Source organism: Diprion similis, chromosome 10, assembly GCF_021155765.1.
Source record: "Diprion similis isolate iyDipSimi1 chromosome 10, iyDipSimi1.1, whole genome shotgun sequence".
NCBI classification, from domain to species: Eukaryota; Metazoa; Arthropoda; class Insecta; order Hymenoptera; family Diprionidae; genus Diprion; species Diprion similis.
The window spans coordinates 13,799,975-13,813,551 of record NC_060114.1 but is presented as its reverse complement, the minus strand read 5'-3'; the positions used below and the strand labels follow the sequence as shown (position 1 = coordinate 13,813,551).

The 13,577-nt window shown below is 41.8% G+C and overlaps 1 long non-coding RNA gene across 1 annotated transcript; it reads left to right on the top strand.

Moving 5' to 3' along the window:
- Nucleotides 1-12,485: 12,485 nt before the first annotated feature.
- On the top strand, nt 12,486-12,719 carry LOC124411329. The gene is made up of 2 exons (XR_006929666.1): nt 12,486-12,537; nt 12,668-12,719. It is a non-coding gene; the product is annotated as an uncharacterized LOC124411329 (long non-coding RNA).
- The last annotated feature ends 858 nt before the right edge of the window (nt 12,720-13,577 follow it).

The following is a 13,577-nucleotide window of genomic DNA, read 5'->3' as shown; positions in this document are numbered from 1 at the left end:
GAGTGAATTAGTTTAATTCGGAACCGTGGGAGAGAATCGGGGATGGGATGGGATGACTCGTTGCGACCATCGATCACTTATGTGGTTCAGAATTCGTCAGAGTCTCATCCAAAGTCGAGGCGAGGGAGAATTTATTTTCTCAGTACAAAGCGGTCGATGGATTTCGGATGTCTTCAGTTGTTTGTACGATCTAATCATTCAATACCGTAATAACCGTGCAGTTTGGTCAGAGTCAAGCAAAATTATGTACATTTATGCTAAATTAGACATAGATTTCAGCTTTGTTTTAATATTGTTTACGGATTGTTTACATTCGTTCCACTAGACTGTTGAAGAAAATACTGAAGTGTGAATATATACCTAATATGTACGTTTTATCGTCAGGGAAGTTAGGCTCCATTGGGACGAGATGTTGCCACGACTTGTTACGACTTGACCGCGAATATCCGGCGGAAGGTTCGTTGAATTTCCTTGATAGAGTCATCGGAAGTCGAATGCTCGACTCGATTCACACACCAACAATAGCTGGTCACTTCCGTTTGAGCTTGGAAATTCAATCTTGATTATCATAGTGACGGGAGGTCCGTTGCATCATTTTCCTTCATCACCCACTGAGATCACTCTACTGTTACAAATCGAAAACAGAAGAAAAACGAAGGGTTGGAATCGTTTCAGCCGAGTGTGAAATACCTGACGTTATTCCTAGCCTTTATTGATGTGCTTTTCTCACGACCAGACCGATCCAGCAACGTTATTTTATTTTTCAAATTTTTCACCCCTTTTGTTATCTTAGTTTCGCAAGGTTCCGTATACATTCACGTTATGCATACTAGGGTGGCGCAAAAAAACCGATTTTTTTTTTTTTTTTTTTGTGTGTTTCGTGTGACAAAATGTTAGTTTTTGATGTTTTAAGAGCTCAATCCAAAGGACAGCTAAAAAAAAAAATTTTAAGAGGTCGCTCCAAATTTTAAAAAATGTCAAAATACGTCAAAAAATTAAATTAAAAAAATTGTATTTTCAGTATTTTGTTTGATTTTTAATTCATGTCGTGGTGTATTGTTATCGATTCTTTCTTACTGAATTGAAGAAAAAAAATTATGAAATTTTAATTTGAATATTAAAAGGTCGCTCGAAAATATCTAAAGAAATGCACCAAAGCATTGAAAAAAAATTATGAGCGACCTTTCAAATTTTGAACTGAAACTTTCGGAAACTTATTTTTTTTTTGTCTATAAAATTATACCGTAACGAGAAAAAAATTAAAAAAAAAAAAATCGATTTTTGACGATTTCTGACGTTCTAAAAAATGTGGTGCGACCTCTTAAAAAATATTTTTTGAACTATCCTTTGGAGTGGGCTCTTAAAACATCAAAAAACTAACATTTTGTCCCACGAGACTCAAAAAAAAAATAGTCGATTTTTTTGCGTCACCCTAATGCATACAGTATTATAATTATAACATCGAATAAACTGTAGATAAGGGTAAGAAAAATACGACAAGAGAGGGGCTAAATGCCTAATAACATGTTAGGCAGTAATTCCTGCAGCAGTTTTAGAGGTGTTTTACCCCTTTCTGGTCGACGGATATGTTTAAATTTCTCACTCTTCAAGGTGTATTCTTAGCCGCCGAGACCGAGTCACGCTTTATCTTCACCCGCAAATCGGGGTGGATGGACGGGTGGTATAGGAGGGGAGTGGAAGGAAAGAATTCGACTTTCTTTTCGCAGTCCCGTGACTCGGAGGTGTGTGCGAGGATCTATGGAACGGATCCTGGCGATACGGGGTACCGACTTGTAAGGACGACGGGGTTCGGACCGAGTTAGCATTTTCCACGGCTGGCAGTCGGCGTCGCGACGGAGGCAGCGGGGGTGGCGGGGGTGGCGGGGGTGGTGGCTTGGCTGAATAACGCTGATAACTATCGCAATTCGCGCACTCGTGTAATTTATCACCTTTTTATCACCGAGACCTGATTACCTGGGCGCACCGCGGCTAATTTACATTTCCTGCCGCATATTTGCGCCGCGGAATTACTCCAGCTTGTATAAGGAGGGTTGTTACACCCCCACCTGAGCGAGCGTCTGACCAACCGTGCGATGGAATCGATGTAAATCCGAGCATTTCTCCACCGGTTTGCCTCACTCGTACTCGGACGATATATATATTTTTTTTTTTTCTTTTCTCCTCCTTTTTTCATCCCTCATTCCATACCCTCGGTTTCACATCGATAAAACCGCAAAGTCTCTTTGCACAGTTATCCAGAGGCAAGAGGAAAAAAAAGGAAAAAAAAAAACAAAAAAAAAAAAAACGAGAGGGTAAATAAAAATCGCGGAGGTCTCCTTCTGCTCTCGTTCCGTACCGATGGTTGAAAAATGTTTTCGAGTTTCCGTTGTTTCCGCGTGCGATGTCGATACCGGGTGAAAAATTGGACATCGAGAATACTGACGTGTATCGATTTGTCAAGACGGTTTTATACGTCGACGTATCTTCGGCAGCGATTCGGTGGCGGTATTCATACGTCAAAAGCGCATTGGGCAGTCGGTTTTTACTTTCTTTACCGTATCAATATCATTGTCGTGAAAAAAGGTCGAACGAGAGAGACGAAGATGAAGAAAACGAAGAGACGTCGACGGGTTTTAGGTTTCGGAATGATTGGGGGCGAAATTGGGGTAAGCCGATACTCTTCGGGGCGATTCCACCCCTATTTTTATCCCGGCACGTAAAACCTCCTCGCCGACGGTCAATTTCGCCCCCACATGTCATCGTTGACGGAATTTAAAACCCCATTGCTTTTCCTTACGGGGATATGATACGATGATAAATATATTCCTCGCGTCCTTTAGCATATATATATATATATATGTATATACATCCAGGACTTCTCATACTTCGCGTCTCCTCTTCCTCCAGTATAAAGCTTTCCTGCTTTTTCTTCGTCCTTTGTTTTTTTTTTGTTTTTTTTTTTGTCTCGTGTCTTCTCTCGGTTGTCAATCTCGCGTTTGAACGCAACGTTTCGAACCTCTTTTTGAATAATTCATGGTCACCGGCAAGGATTGTGAAACTCCACGGATCCCTCTATCCTCCCTTGCCGCTTCTAGCTTGCTTCCGTTTCGCCTGTCTGGGAATCTGTTCCGATATTTCTGCTTCGGTCCTAAACGAGCTCCATCCCAAACGAGGTCCGTTGTAACGAAGATTGACAGTGAGCACGTGTCGGACGATCAGCTTCATTCGTTTCACACCGTTTCCATCACGCGCCCTGAAACCCGGCCTGACTGCAGACTGCAGACTGCAATGCACGCACCTACCAATCCTGCAGCTACATATGAGGTGCATGAGGGCGTGATGCATCGGCTAATGGCTGCCTGCTCTTCCTACCCTCAAGGTAGTAGGAAGCCTCTCCTCCCTTCGGCAAGCACAAATAGAACTGACCAACGTCGATCCGCAGCTGACCACTGGACGTAGCTTGGATTCAACAAACCCCGAGATATGGTCAAGAAGACGGTTGTCACACGCTGCTTAGCATTGTTCTAATTGTCAGTCTGAAGAGGGTGTAGGTACGTCACGTGAAATCCTCACCCTTTTCCGAAGTTTCCCATTTAACGAGGAATCACTCGCCTTCATGGGAAACTGGCCAGTGGTCAGTCAGCGATACTGTGTACACATTATGTCCTTATTCGTCCTTCGTCCGTGGACTCGAACAGTGAAAATCGAACATTTCATATCGCTACGGTACAACGTGACTGCCACCCTTGTATGTAAGTACAAAGTACAAAGAGAAATGGGACAGATTACACGTGTTCCGTACTTGTTTGTTTTTTCTTTCTTCTCTTTTCATTTTTTCACTCCTCGACTTCTCCGGCTCGGGTTGCAATTGAATGTGGAAAGGCGAGATCTGAATATCAGGCAATTACGTGCGGTGATGTATGAAGGGTGTGTATCGTATGTATATTTTTGTCATTTTGCTACGTCCACAATTTGAATGTCATTTCCATCCCGCATCCGTCTCAATTTATTTCAGACAACTCATCCGTTAGAGGTATACACGTACATCCAAGAGATGATTTGCATTTTCCAGAAATATTGTTTCGCGTTTCTATTTCGAAATTTTTGCAAGTCAGATGCCCCCCACTCCCACCCCCACCCCCACGCACTCCCTGCAGACGTGCGAGTATCAATCTTTTTTTTCTCCTTCTCCCTCTTTCCTTTCTCTCTTTTTTTCCGTCATTCCTCCTAGGCAGACAGACCGAAGCTTCTTCTTCCGGCATATTCACCGCGTGCAATTCTCGTCGACCACTTTATTCGAATTTTCAAACGATTTGTAATATTCCTACATTATAAATCTATCTTTTTTCCTCTTTACCGCACCGTTTTTTACCCATAATCCTCTTTCTCGTATACCTACTCGTCGCTCTTATCGTATTTACACGGTAAATTAACCCACATATTTGCCATTCGGAGGTTGCACAGGATCCAATTCGGTCTTTGTCAAAAGATTTCTCTCCAGCCTCCACCTCTCTCCTCTCTCTTTCTCTCTCTCTTTCTCTCTGCCTCCGGCGTTCGGCAACTGCTGTGTTATTCACGTTCTGTCCTCGAGCAGGAAGGTACTATGATGTAACAGGGCGACGCTTTAAACGTAGGTACAGTGATTCATATCGTCGGTTGGCCAAACGACGACAAACCTCTACGATATTCTCTATGATCTCGACACGTTTGATCTATACTCTAGGGGATTTTGATACGCGGAGGCCATTTAGCGGTCAGCGTTATATACATCATACATGCATCAGAGTCACGTCAACTTTGTTCTTGCTCACTAGCCGTAGTTAAATGTTTGCCAATAATAATTATTCAGCTTTATTGCGAAATTGGTTGTAAAAAAAAAGAAAGACAAGAAAATATAAAAAATTCTTTCTCATAGTATCAATATAAAATCCACCGGTGCAATATTAAAGGTCTATTTCCATCAAGAATTGGTATTATGATTTGCTGGCTGCCTCTCGTCCCTCTTTCGTATTTAAGAAAAGCCTGCAGGGTTTGGGTGGTAAGAACTTACGACAGGATTCGCTTCCTTCTTCTCAAGGAACCATAGCACCCAACGTGAGGAGCTAGGCTTCTTATTGAATTTCTTACTTCTTTGAAGAAAATCGAGGAGGAGTAATGCAACGAGGTAAATAAAAATAATAATCTTTACCTAATGACATGTCGTATACAAATATATACATACCTATAGAGTGAGAAAGAGAGAGAGAGAGAGAGAGAGAATGTCTGTGTGTATATATAACAATCCGTATTGTATCGCTGCGTTATACTTACGTATGACGACAATACTTTAATCAGCTTTCCAGATCTTGGAGATTGAATTATATGCGCGTGTTCATCTGTGTCCATAAATAAAACATGTGCCACCTAAACATATATATATATAAGTAAGATTAATTCTGCGATTTAGCAAAGGGTGCAGAGGAGCGAATGTCTCGAGACACGCCTATCGGACTCGGCCTCTTTCCATAACTCAACTCATAGTTTCGTGCTCGCCGGTTGTAACAGACGTTGTTGTCCTCTCTGTCTACGAAACTAGAAGGCAGAAGTAGAGGAAGAAGTAGAAGAGTTGAGGAATAAAAAAATAGAATAAAAATAACCTAACGCGGGAACGGAAAGAGCGAAAAACAGTTGTTTATGGATTCTCGTCGGCGTGAAGTTAACTATATTATCGTTATTCTCGTGTAATTGTTTTTTATCGTGACACTAAACCGTCGCCGTTCTAACTACTAAATACATTAATCGAAAAACGTTGGGCTTTAATAAACTAGCGAAATTTAATGTAATTAATTGAACAATAGCGAATCACAATTATCGAAAAAAGTTCGATCATCGGGAACTTTTTTCCAACGATCAGATCTTAGAAGTCTGATATTAATCGTCATTCGACTGTGAATTTCAATTATTTACACTTTACTCTGTCTGTAGATGATTTTTTTTTCCACAAATCCTTTGAACTATATATACGTGCATTTATTTTTCCGTCTTCAAATCAAAGTTAATGAAATATTAATTTCTATCAGTATAATCAATACAAAAAAAACATTCCGAAGTTGTAGTTTTTTTTTCACAACAATCGAAGTACCGAATTTAAAATTTACAGTTAGTGCAACTTTTCTGTGTTAAAAAGATATTGTTACAACCTAATTCGACTCGATCAGCTTTGTTTGGAATTTTTTTCATTCCGACACCTTATCGACTAGACTGTACATTCGGTATGTCCTTAATGAAAATGTCGCTCGTTTAAACGCAGTGGGATTTTCCCTTCTGCGTAGGTGCGGATAACGAGGTTTGACCACGAGGAACGGTCGAACAACCCCGCAAAGATGTAGATAAAGAAGCACTTTGCCTGCGAGCATTCGGCGCGCACTAAGCGTTAAACGCTTTTAAACAACCCCCCGTTGAAAAACAAAAGAAATTAAAAGAAAGAAAGCAAAAAAAAAAAATAAAAATAAAGGAAGAAAAAAGATAGAAGGCAACCCTTTCGCCGAATGCGACGCTAGACTAGAATTCGGAAATGTTTTGTCCAAGCAGTGTTATACTTGTCGTGTTATACGCATTTTCGGGGGATATTTTCGCGTACGATGTGCAAATGCCGGAATTACAAACGGGGAACGGAGTTCGTAATTTTCGCATTTCCCGAGCCACCCCGATGCGGTGAATATGCTCGGTGCAAATTTTTAATCAAAGAAATATTTAGCCCGTTTTAATTCACCGGCGCGCGCAGCCCTTATGCATAGTAATTAGTGTGTCTGGAAATACCTATTATATGCCGGCAAAGTGCTAAATATACAGATATATAGATATATAGATATAGAGGAAAATATGTATATAAGTATGTAATTACGTTATACAACCTGCAAGGCGAAAACTTTCATCTGTAGGGAAATTTCTCGTTCCGTGTATAATTATTAAAGTATATATAAGGCGCACAGCCGTGTAACCGAAACTCCCTTTTATAACAGAAGACTTCCATTTATTTTCAAGATGAATTATAAGGGACAAATCTCTTTTGATAACACAAAAGGTTATATCGTCCGTGAGGCAGGCTGTATCGGCATTATACTTTTAACCTTACGATTATTAATATTATCGCCGAAACTATAACAGCAACCCTCCGGTTGTAATTCTATCCCTAATTGTTCATCGAGCCCGGAACGGAGACTCTTGGAATTAATTCTCCCGAGGTTATCAAGACGTCGAGCTGCCTTTGCTAGGAAAGGAAATTCAAAACCGTCCGCAGCCTTGACGCGACGGTCAGACATATTTGTTTGGAAAACTTCTCCCTCGGATAATTTCGCTGCGGTTTGTCAAGCGGATTCCAGCCCCGTTTCCGGCGTCAAACCATCGACCCTGCTGCGGGATGAGGATGAGAAGGAACTCCCGGTTGCCCGCGAATATTTTCATACAAATGTCAGGGCTGCTCGGCAATGACGCGCAGGGATCATCTCCCTCCGGGTTAAACTATTACCCACAGGACCTCGGGATGTTTCGCCATTTTTTCTCCTACTCATTACAAGAAAGGGGCGTACCGAACGGGGTGCAGAGATGGGTAATTGTTTTTAATCACGTTTGGTGGGGTGATGATGGAGGGAACTGCGGATTACACCGAAGTTCGCTTGGAATTGAATCGTCGTTTCATCCGGAATTTCAACGAGTGCGTATCGACCTCCTTATAGATTCGTTCTTTCGGAAGAATCGAGAATCTCGAAATTTTTAGCGAGTGTCAAGGTGATCTGATCCAGTAAAGCCACGTGATAAACGGCGATTAGCCTTCAGCTGGTACCTTGGAATCATCCAGTTTTAACCAAGATGTTCGTCACTTTGAAATTTCTGCGTTTTAAAAAATGTTTCTCTACCTTAAAGTTAAAAATTAGTGTTGAAAGCTTTTTTATCTTGTAAGAGACACTTCAGTGAATACCCAAAAAAAAAAAAAAAAATTTAAGTCAAAATATGAAATTGCTTCCGTACGTGACCTCGAGGTGCCAGCTATGTTACACCAGATGAAGGTGCTAGGAATGACGATGGGCAAAGCTGAGAGTAATATTGATCAGACGAACCGATGATTTCCGTATTTTTCCGTCACTCGTGACTCGGTCGAGATAGAAAAATGTAAGTGTGAGTTTGCGGATGGTCTAATGGACGGTCTAAAGAATATCTAATTATCCGACACGCGCCGGTGGCACGTGCCGGAATCATTTTCTCGCCATTTTCCAATTCACCAGTGAAAACGCAGCGCAGGCATAGACTAAGAGAGCGAGAAAGAGAGCGAGAGAGAGGAGTCTTCTTGTCTCCACTTCTCCGACCTCCCGGCGCGATATTTTGTAAAGTTTACACGTTCGTTCTCTCAGTGTGAAACGTATGCTGCTATTAACTCAGCCCCCTCTGCCCACACGCCAAAGTCCCGCTGTGTGACGTGTGCTGATGCCGATGCCGACTGCATTGCGCGATGATTCCAACACAATTCCGGGGACATTAATAAGTCGGCAAGTGCTTCCCATGCTTGTAGTTCTCTTGCTCATGAATGAAAATTGAAACACGCGTCGTCCTGGTTTTTTCCTCCTTTCAAAACACGTCCTCTCGTCTTTTACCTCGGGGCAAATCATCCAGTTTGCCAATGGTTACATATGTTTAACGATCGAGGTGAAGCGCTCTTGAGTATCAACGACATATTTTTTTTTCTACACTGTGTCGCGTTCGCTTCTTTTCCATCGTTCAGTTTCGTTTCATGGGGATGGAATCGCGACTGGGGTTTATGAACAGGGCCCAGAAAATGGGCTCCGTACTATAGGGGGGTGTGGAATAAACTCTCGAGTGGAAACTACTGCACCGCTCAACAGTGAAACTAGAGTTAATTGATCGGAAGTCTTGAGGCTGCACGTGGCATCTTTTCATTGTTACATACGTGGTATGTACTCTCTGCTCTGTAAACGTGTCGTCGAAATCAAGGCGGTGCCTTCATGTTTGACGCGCTCCCATCCCACTTCAGAGGGAGGACCCCCCCCCCCCCCCCTCATCGACATATGTATCACCCTTATTACGTATCCGGTCACCCTCTTAGAAACCATTCCTCGAACAACGACAGTCATGACGCAAACTTTTTGCCGCTCCGCGAACTCGGCTATTCGTAATGGTCAAGTGGTTTGATGGAATAAGATTTCTGTTCGGAGATGCGGTTTTCAAATACTTTTCACACGAGTTAAAAAGGTTTACCCCAAGGGGTGATAACTTGTGAAGTCAGATATATGTACACACTGTAAAAGAAAAGTACTGCGACGTCGTTTCAAGTCACTTGAAGATACGTAAAATACATTGAAGTTACGTGGTAACTTGAAGTCGTAACGTCATGGCGTCGCTTAAAGTCACCCGAATTCACGTAAAGTCACTTGTAGTCATGACGCTATGAAATCATTTGAAGTTGCCTAAAGTCAGCGTATTGTTACTTGAAGTTTCGTTGAGTGACTTGAAGTATATTAGTAAAATCTCTTGAAGTCACATGAAATCACTTGTAATAATGAAGTCACGCAATCACTGGAGGTTCCTTAAAGTCAGCGTAATGTCACTTGAAGTCAATCATAACGATGCACCTTGAATTCAAGTCACGAAGTCAAAAAGTTACTTTAAGTCCTAAAGTGACGAAAGGAAGACGTTGTTCGAAATCACGTGAAGTCCTGAGATCAAGTGCAGCCTCGGTCTTACCGATGTCTCGGTTATTCCACATTTTGATACTCGTCATTTCGTGAGATGAAAACATTGCCGACCCCTTGAATTGTTTAAATTTGGTCGTGTGTTCCGGCATGATAAAATGACAAGTGGCCAGCGAAGGCTGCCGGAGTTAGGAGGGTTAATTAAAGTATAAATTCGATTTTCGCCATCAACGGTGGGTGGGTGGATGGGTGCATGGGTGGGTAGCGGACAATGAATGCCATACACACAATCAACTCTCTATTCTGGAGGGCGGAGAGGCCCACCCTTCGGGTTTTGTAATTGCTGGTATTTATAAGCAATACTCGGCGAGCGAGCAGAGTGACGTTGAGAATGAATGTCGGAGCAGGAGGGAAGATCTTGTCCAACGTTATACTACAGCAGCATCACCGAGGGAGAGAGCCGACCTGCTACGCACTGGCTTTTCTAAGTGTAATATGGTAATACGGGCAATGGGCCATATTGACGTGAACGATGCCTGCCATTAGCGGTCCGGCGCTAGATGACTCTTTTTAATTTCATCGCGGACTGAATTTTACCGAATGTGCCGAGGGTGAATGCTCGACGAATTATTCATAATCACTTTCGCCGGTTGATCGTATATTTCACTCTTATTTTTGTTTCATTTTTTTGCCTCGTATTGTTTTCACCCCGGTCCTCTGTATCACCTTTTTCCTCCTCTTTATTGTCATATCGTTATCATAGCTTCCCGCGTCGTCCTCGCGTCGTTTTTAAAAAATTTTCTCATCTCCACACCGGCTCGTCATGCACGCTGAAAATTATACGGTCCGATTTTTCATCTCATAAAAAAAAAGACCAGCGAACGCTTTCGAAAAGGGTTGGTGGAAGTCAGGACTCAGAATACCAAACGTAATAATATATCTACCTGGATGGTAAACTCGGCTGGTTGACAAATGAATAACTACTTGACGCAGAAGGGAAGGTGCCCGACCACCTGGACAGGTAGACGAGGTGTGTGTGTCAAGCGGCCATTAGCTGCTCGAAAATAACCAGAAAGATTGGAATCGCGGCCGGTATAGTGATAAAGCCAAATCATCAGCTTAACAATTTGTTGCGTAATAGCGTCCAGAGGCTAGATTACATCGTGTGTAAATCGCAGCTGGTGTTCACCGCCACTCCACTCCACTCCACTCCACTCCACTCCACTCCACTCCACTTCGCCCCTTTATACCCAAAGGCTAGACGAGAGCCGCAACAGTTGCATGAAACTGCAGACACAGAGTCGAAACACACTACGGCGTCACATCCAACGGTGGTGGTTTATTATAATTATGATTTAATTTTTTTATATCTATCTCGAGGTATAAAAGACGGAGCAGCGAGATGAACTGCGACGACTCTCTCGTAATCAAGGCCTTGATTAATTATCTGTGAACGGATTAGCCATGCACTGGAGTATGAGGAGAGCTCCGAGTCCCGGTGGCGTAACTTGATTAGCCGCGGGAGCTGCTAAAGAGTCAGCAGAAAAGTGAAAATTATACGTGACAGAAGCGGGAAAGTGGCCATCGATGTGTTGTTTCCCTCGAGGATTAACAAGCCGCGGATATTTCCTTCCAGGCTCGATGTTTTATCCACGTTTTCTGCTTCACCCGCGGTGCGGTAGTCGCGGCTCAACTTCTGGCTCCTCTTGTTGTCGAGGAAATTAATTACATTCCCGTAATAACTCGACGTGGCGGTGTGCTGAAGCCATTGCGCTGCAGACCTGCATCGCGCATGGTATGGTATGGTATGGTATGGTATGGTATGGTGGTATGGCATCCAACCCCGGTCGTCCCACAATGCTAATATAAATGGTGTTCATCAACGGAGTGAACCACTATAAACCAAGATTCCATCAGCATACATCTTCCATAATCCAAGCGAACTACGGGGGGATTAAGACTGCCTATTAACAAGTACATTAAAACATATTCACCACCGAGCAGCCTCCCCATCGACACTCCAAACTAACCGAACTACCTACTCCTGGACGTCTACGACGTGGAACCTATTCATTTAAACTCCTAATTTACGACTGCTTGGAAAATAAGAAGCTGAAGCTGAGGAATAGGAAAGAGGAGGATGAGGAGGAGGACTTGCTCAACACTCGACCCTCTCTTTCTTCTCTTTCTCTCTCGATAATTCTTCCACTTGAATATACCCATAGGTTTTTACTGCCTCTTCCCTTTTTTACCCGGCGTTGGAGACAAATTTTAGAACTGTTCTGTGTTTACGATAAATCCACGGAATTACAGACGGTCTAGCTCTGTCCACGAGGTTATTTTCGTTTTTCACACGCGTACCGGTAATTGAGATATTTGGGTGAACTGATTACTTGGACATTTTTTTTTTTTTTTTTTTTTTTTTTTTTTTTTTTTTTTTTGTAAAAAATTTGTAACATATTTTCTAACTTCCCGTTTCTCTGTTTTTAGAGAAAAACGGAAGTTATTGTAATTTCACCGAAAATGGAAAGTTGAATTTTCATTAGATCTCTACGCTCTGGAGAATCAGAGAATCACGTCCATTCATTTTCAGATGGGCTGTCTATGTAGGTGTAAGTATGTCCGACGATATCTCGACAACGAGTTAACGGATTTCAATTATTTTTATCTCAATCGACGCGGCTTTTTCAACATTACAACAGATTAGATTTTGGCTTTGATCGGTTCACCACTTTTTTAATTATTTAAATAACAATGAATCAAATAAAAATTATGACATCTTGAAAATGGATCAATGGATTTGAATGAAAATTGGTACCGTCAGATTTTTTGAGCCGCTAATCACGAATCTAAGGTTAATATTGCGAAATTCAAATTTGGCGTATTCAATAAGCTGAAAAAAAAAAAAAAAAAAAAAAAACACTTGGATTTTGGTGAAAATTAATAGCCGGAGGTTTTTTTCGGTCATCGATAACGAATCCAAGGTCAGACCTCCAAAATTTGTAATGGTGGATCCATTACAGTAGTTCAAAATAACGAAAATTATCATATTTTCATCTAATACAGTATCCGAAGGCTTTAAAATCTTTAATCACGAATCTGAATTTGTGGTTCTAAATTCGAATTGGATATTATTCTTTTTTCTCTCTACGAACTTGCAACCTGCAGTGTGAAAACGGGACGTTCAAAAGCTGGCTCATTGCCAGTTTAAAGCCGCTTGTTTCTTTTTTTCTATAATACCTAGTTGAAAGACTGGTTCACATCTTACAACTCGGAAGATTTTTCGTTATCTTTAACGGTAAAAAACGAAGTAAATCGACCACCGTGTACTAAAATAACCAGAATTAGACATTGTTCCGAGTGCAGTAAAAACTTTGCGACATTTTTTCCCTTTCTTCTTATCTCGCGGGAAAATTGTTGAGATTGAAAATCGCGTGAAAAATCTGAATTTTGCGCAGCTGTTCGGCTCGTCGAGGGAATAATTTATCCCCGCGCAGCTAATCTGGTATTCAATATAGCTGCAGGTAGTTTGGGCGTATAACGACGAGATTTAATCTTCCTTACCTCATCAAGATTATCGCAGGCAAAAAACGGAACAGAGCCAAGAGACCCGAACAAACAAAAAATTTAAAAAAGAAAAGAAAAAAAAAGAAGAATAAATAACAACAAAATTTCGCTCAGGTTTCGCAGGCGTTCGGCATGAAGGTGATAAAAATTAAGAATTCAGGACTACGTCCGCAGGGTGTCGTACCGCAGTTTCGCTTCGTCACGAAAGAACTTATATACGGAGAACGAGGGGTAGAAAAAAAGGTGGAAAAAGCATGGCGAGGGAAAAAGAGCAAGACATGTAAGCGATAAAAAATTCTACCTAACGAAATAATTATAGAGAGGCTT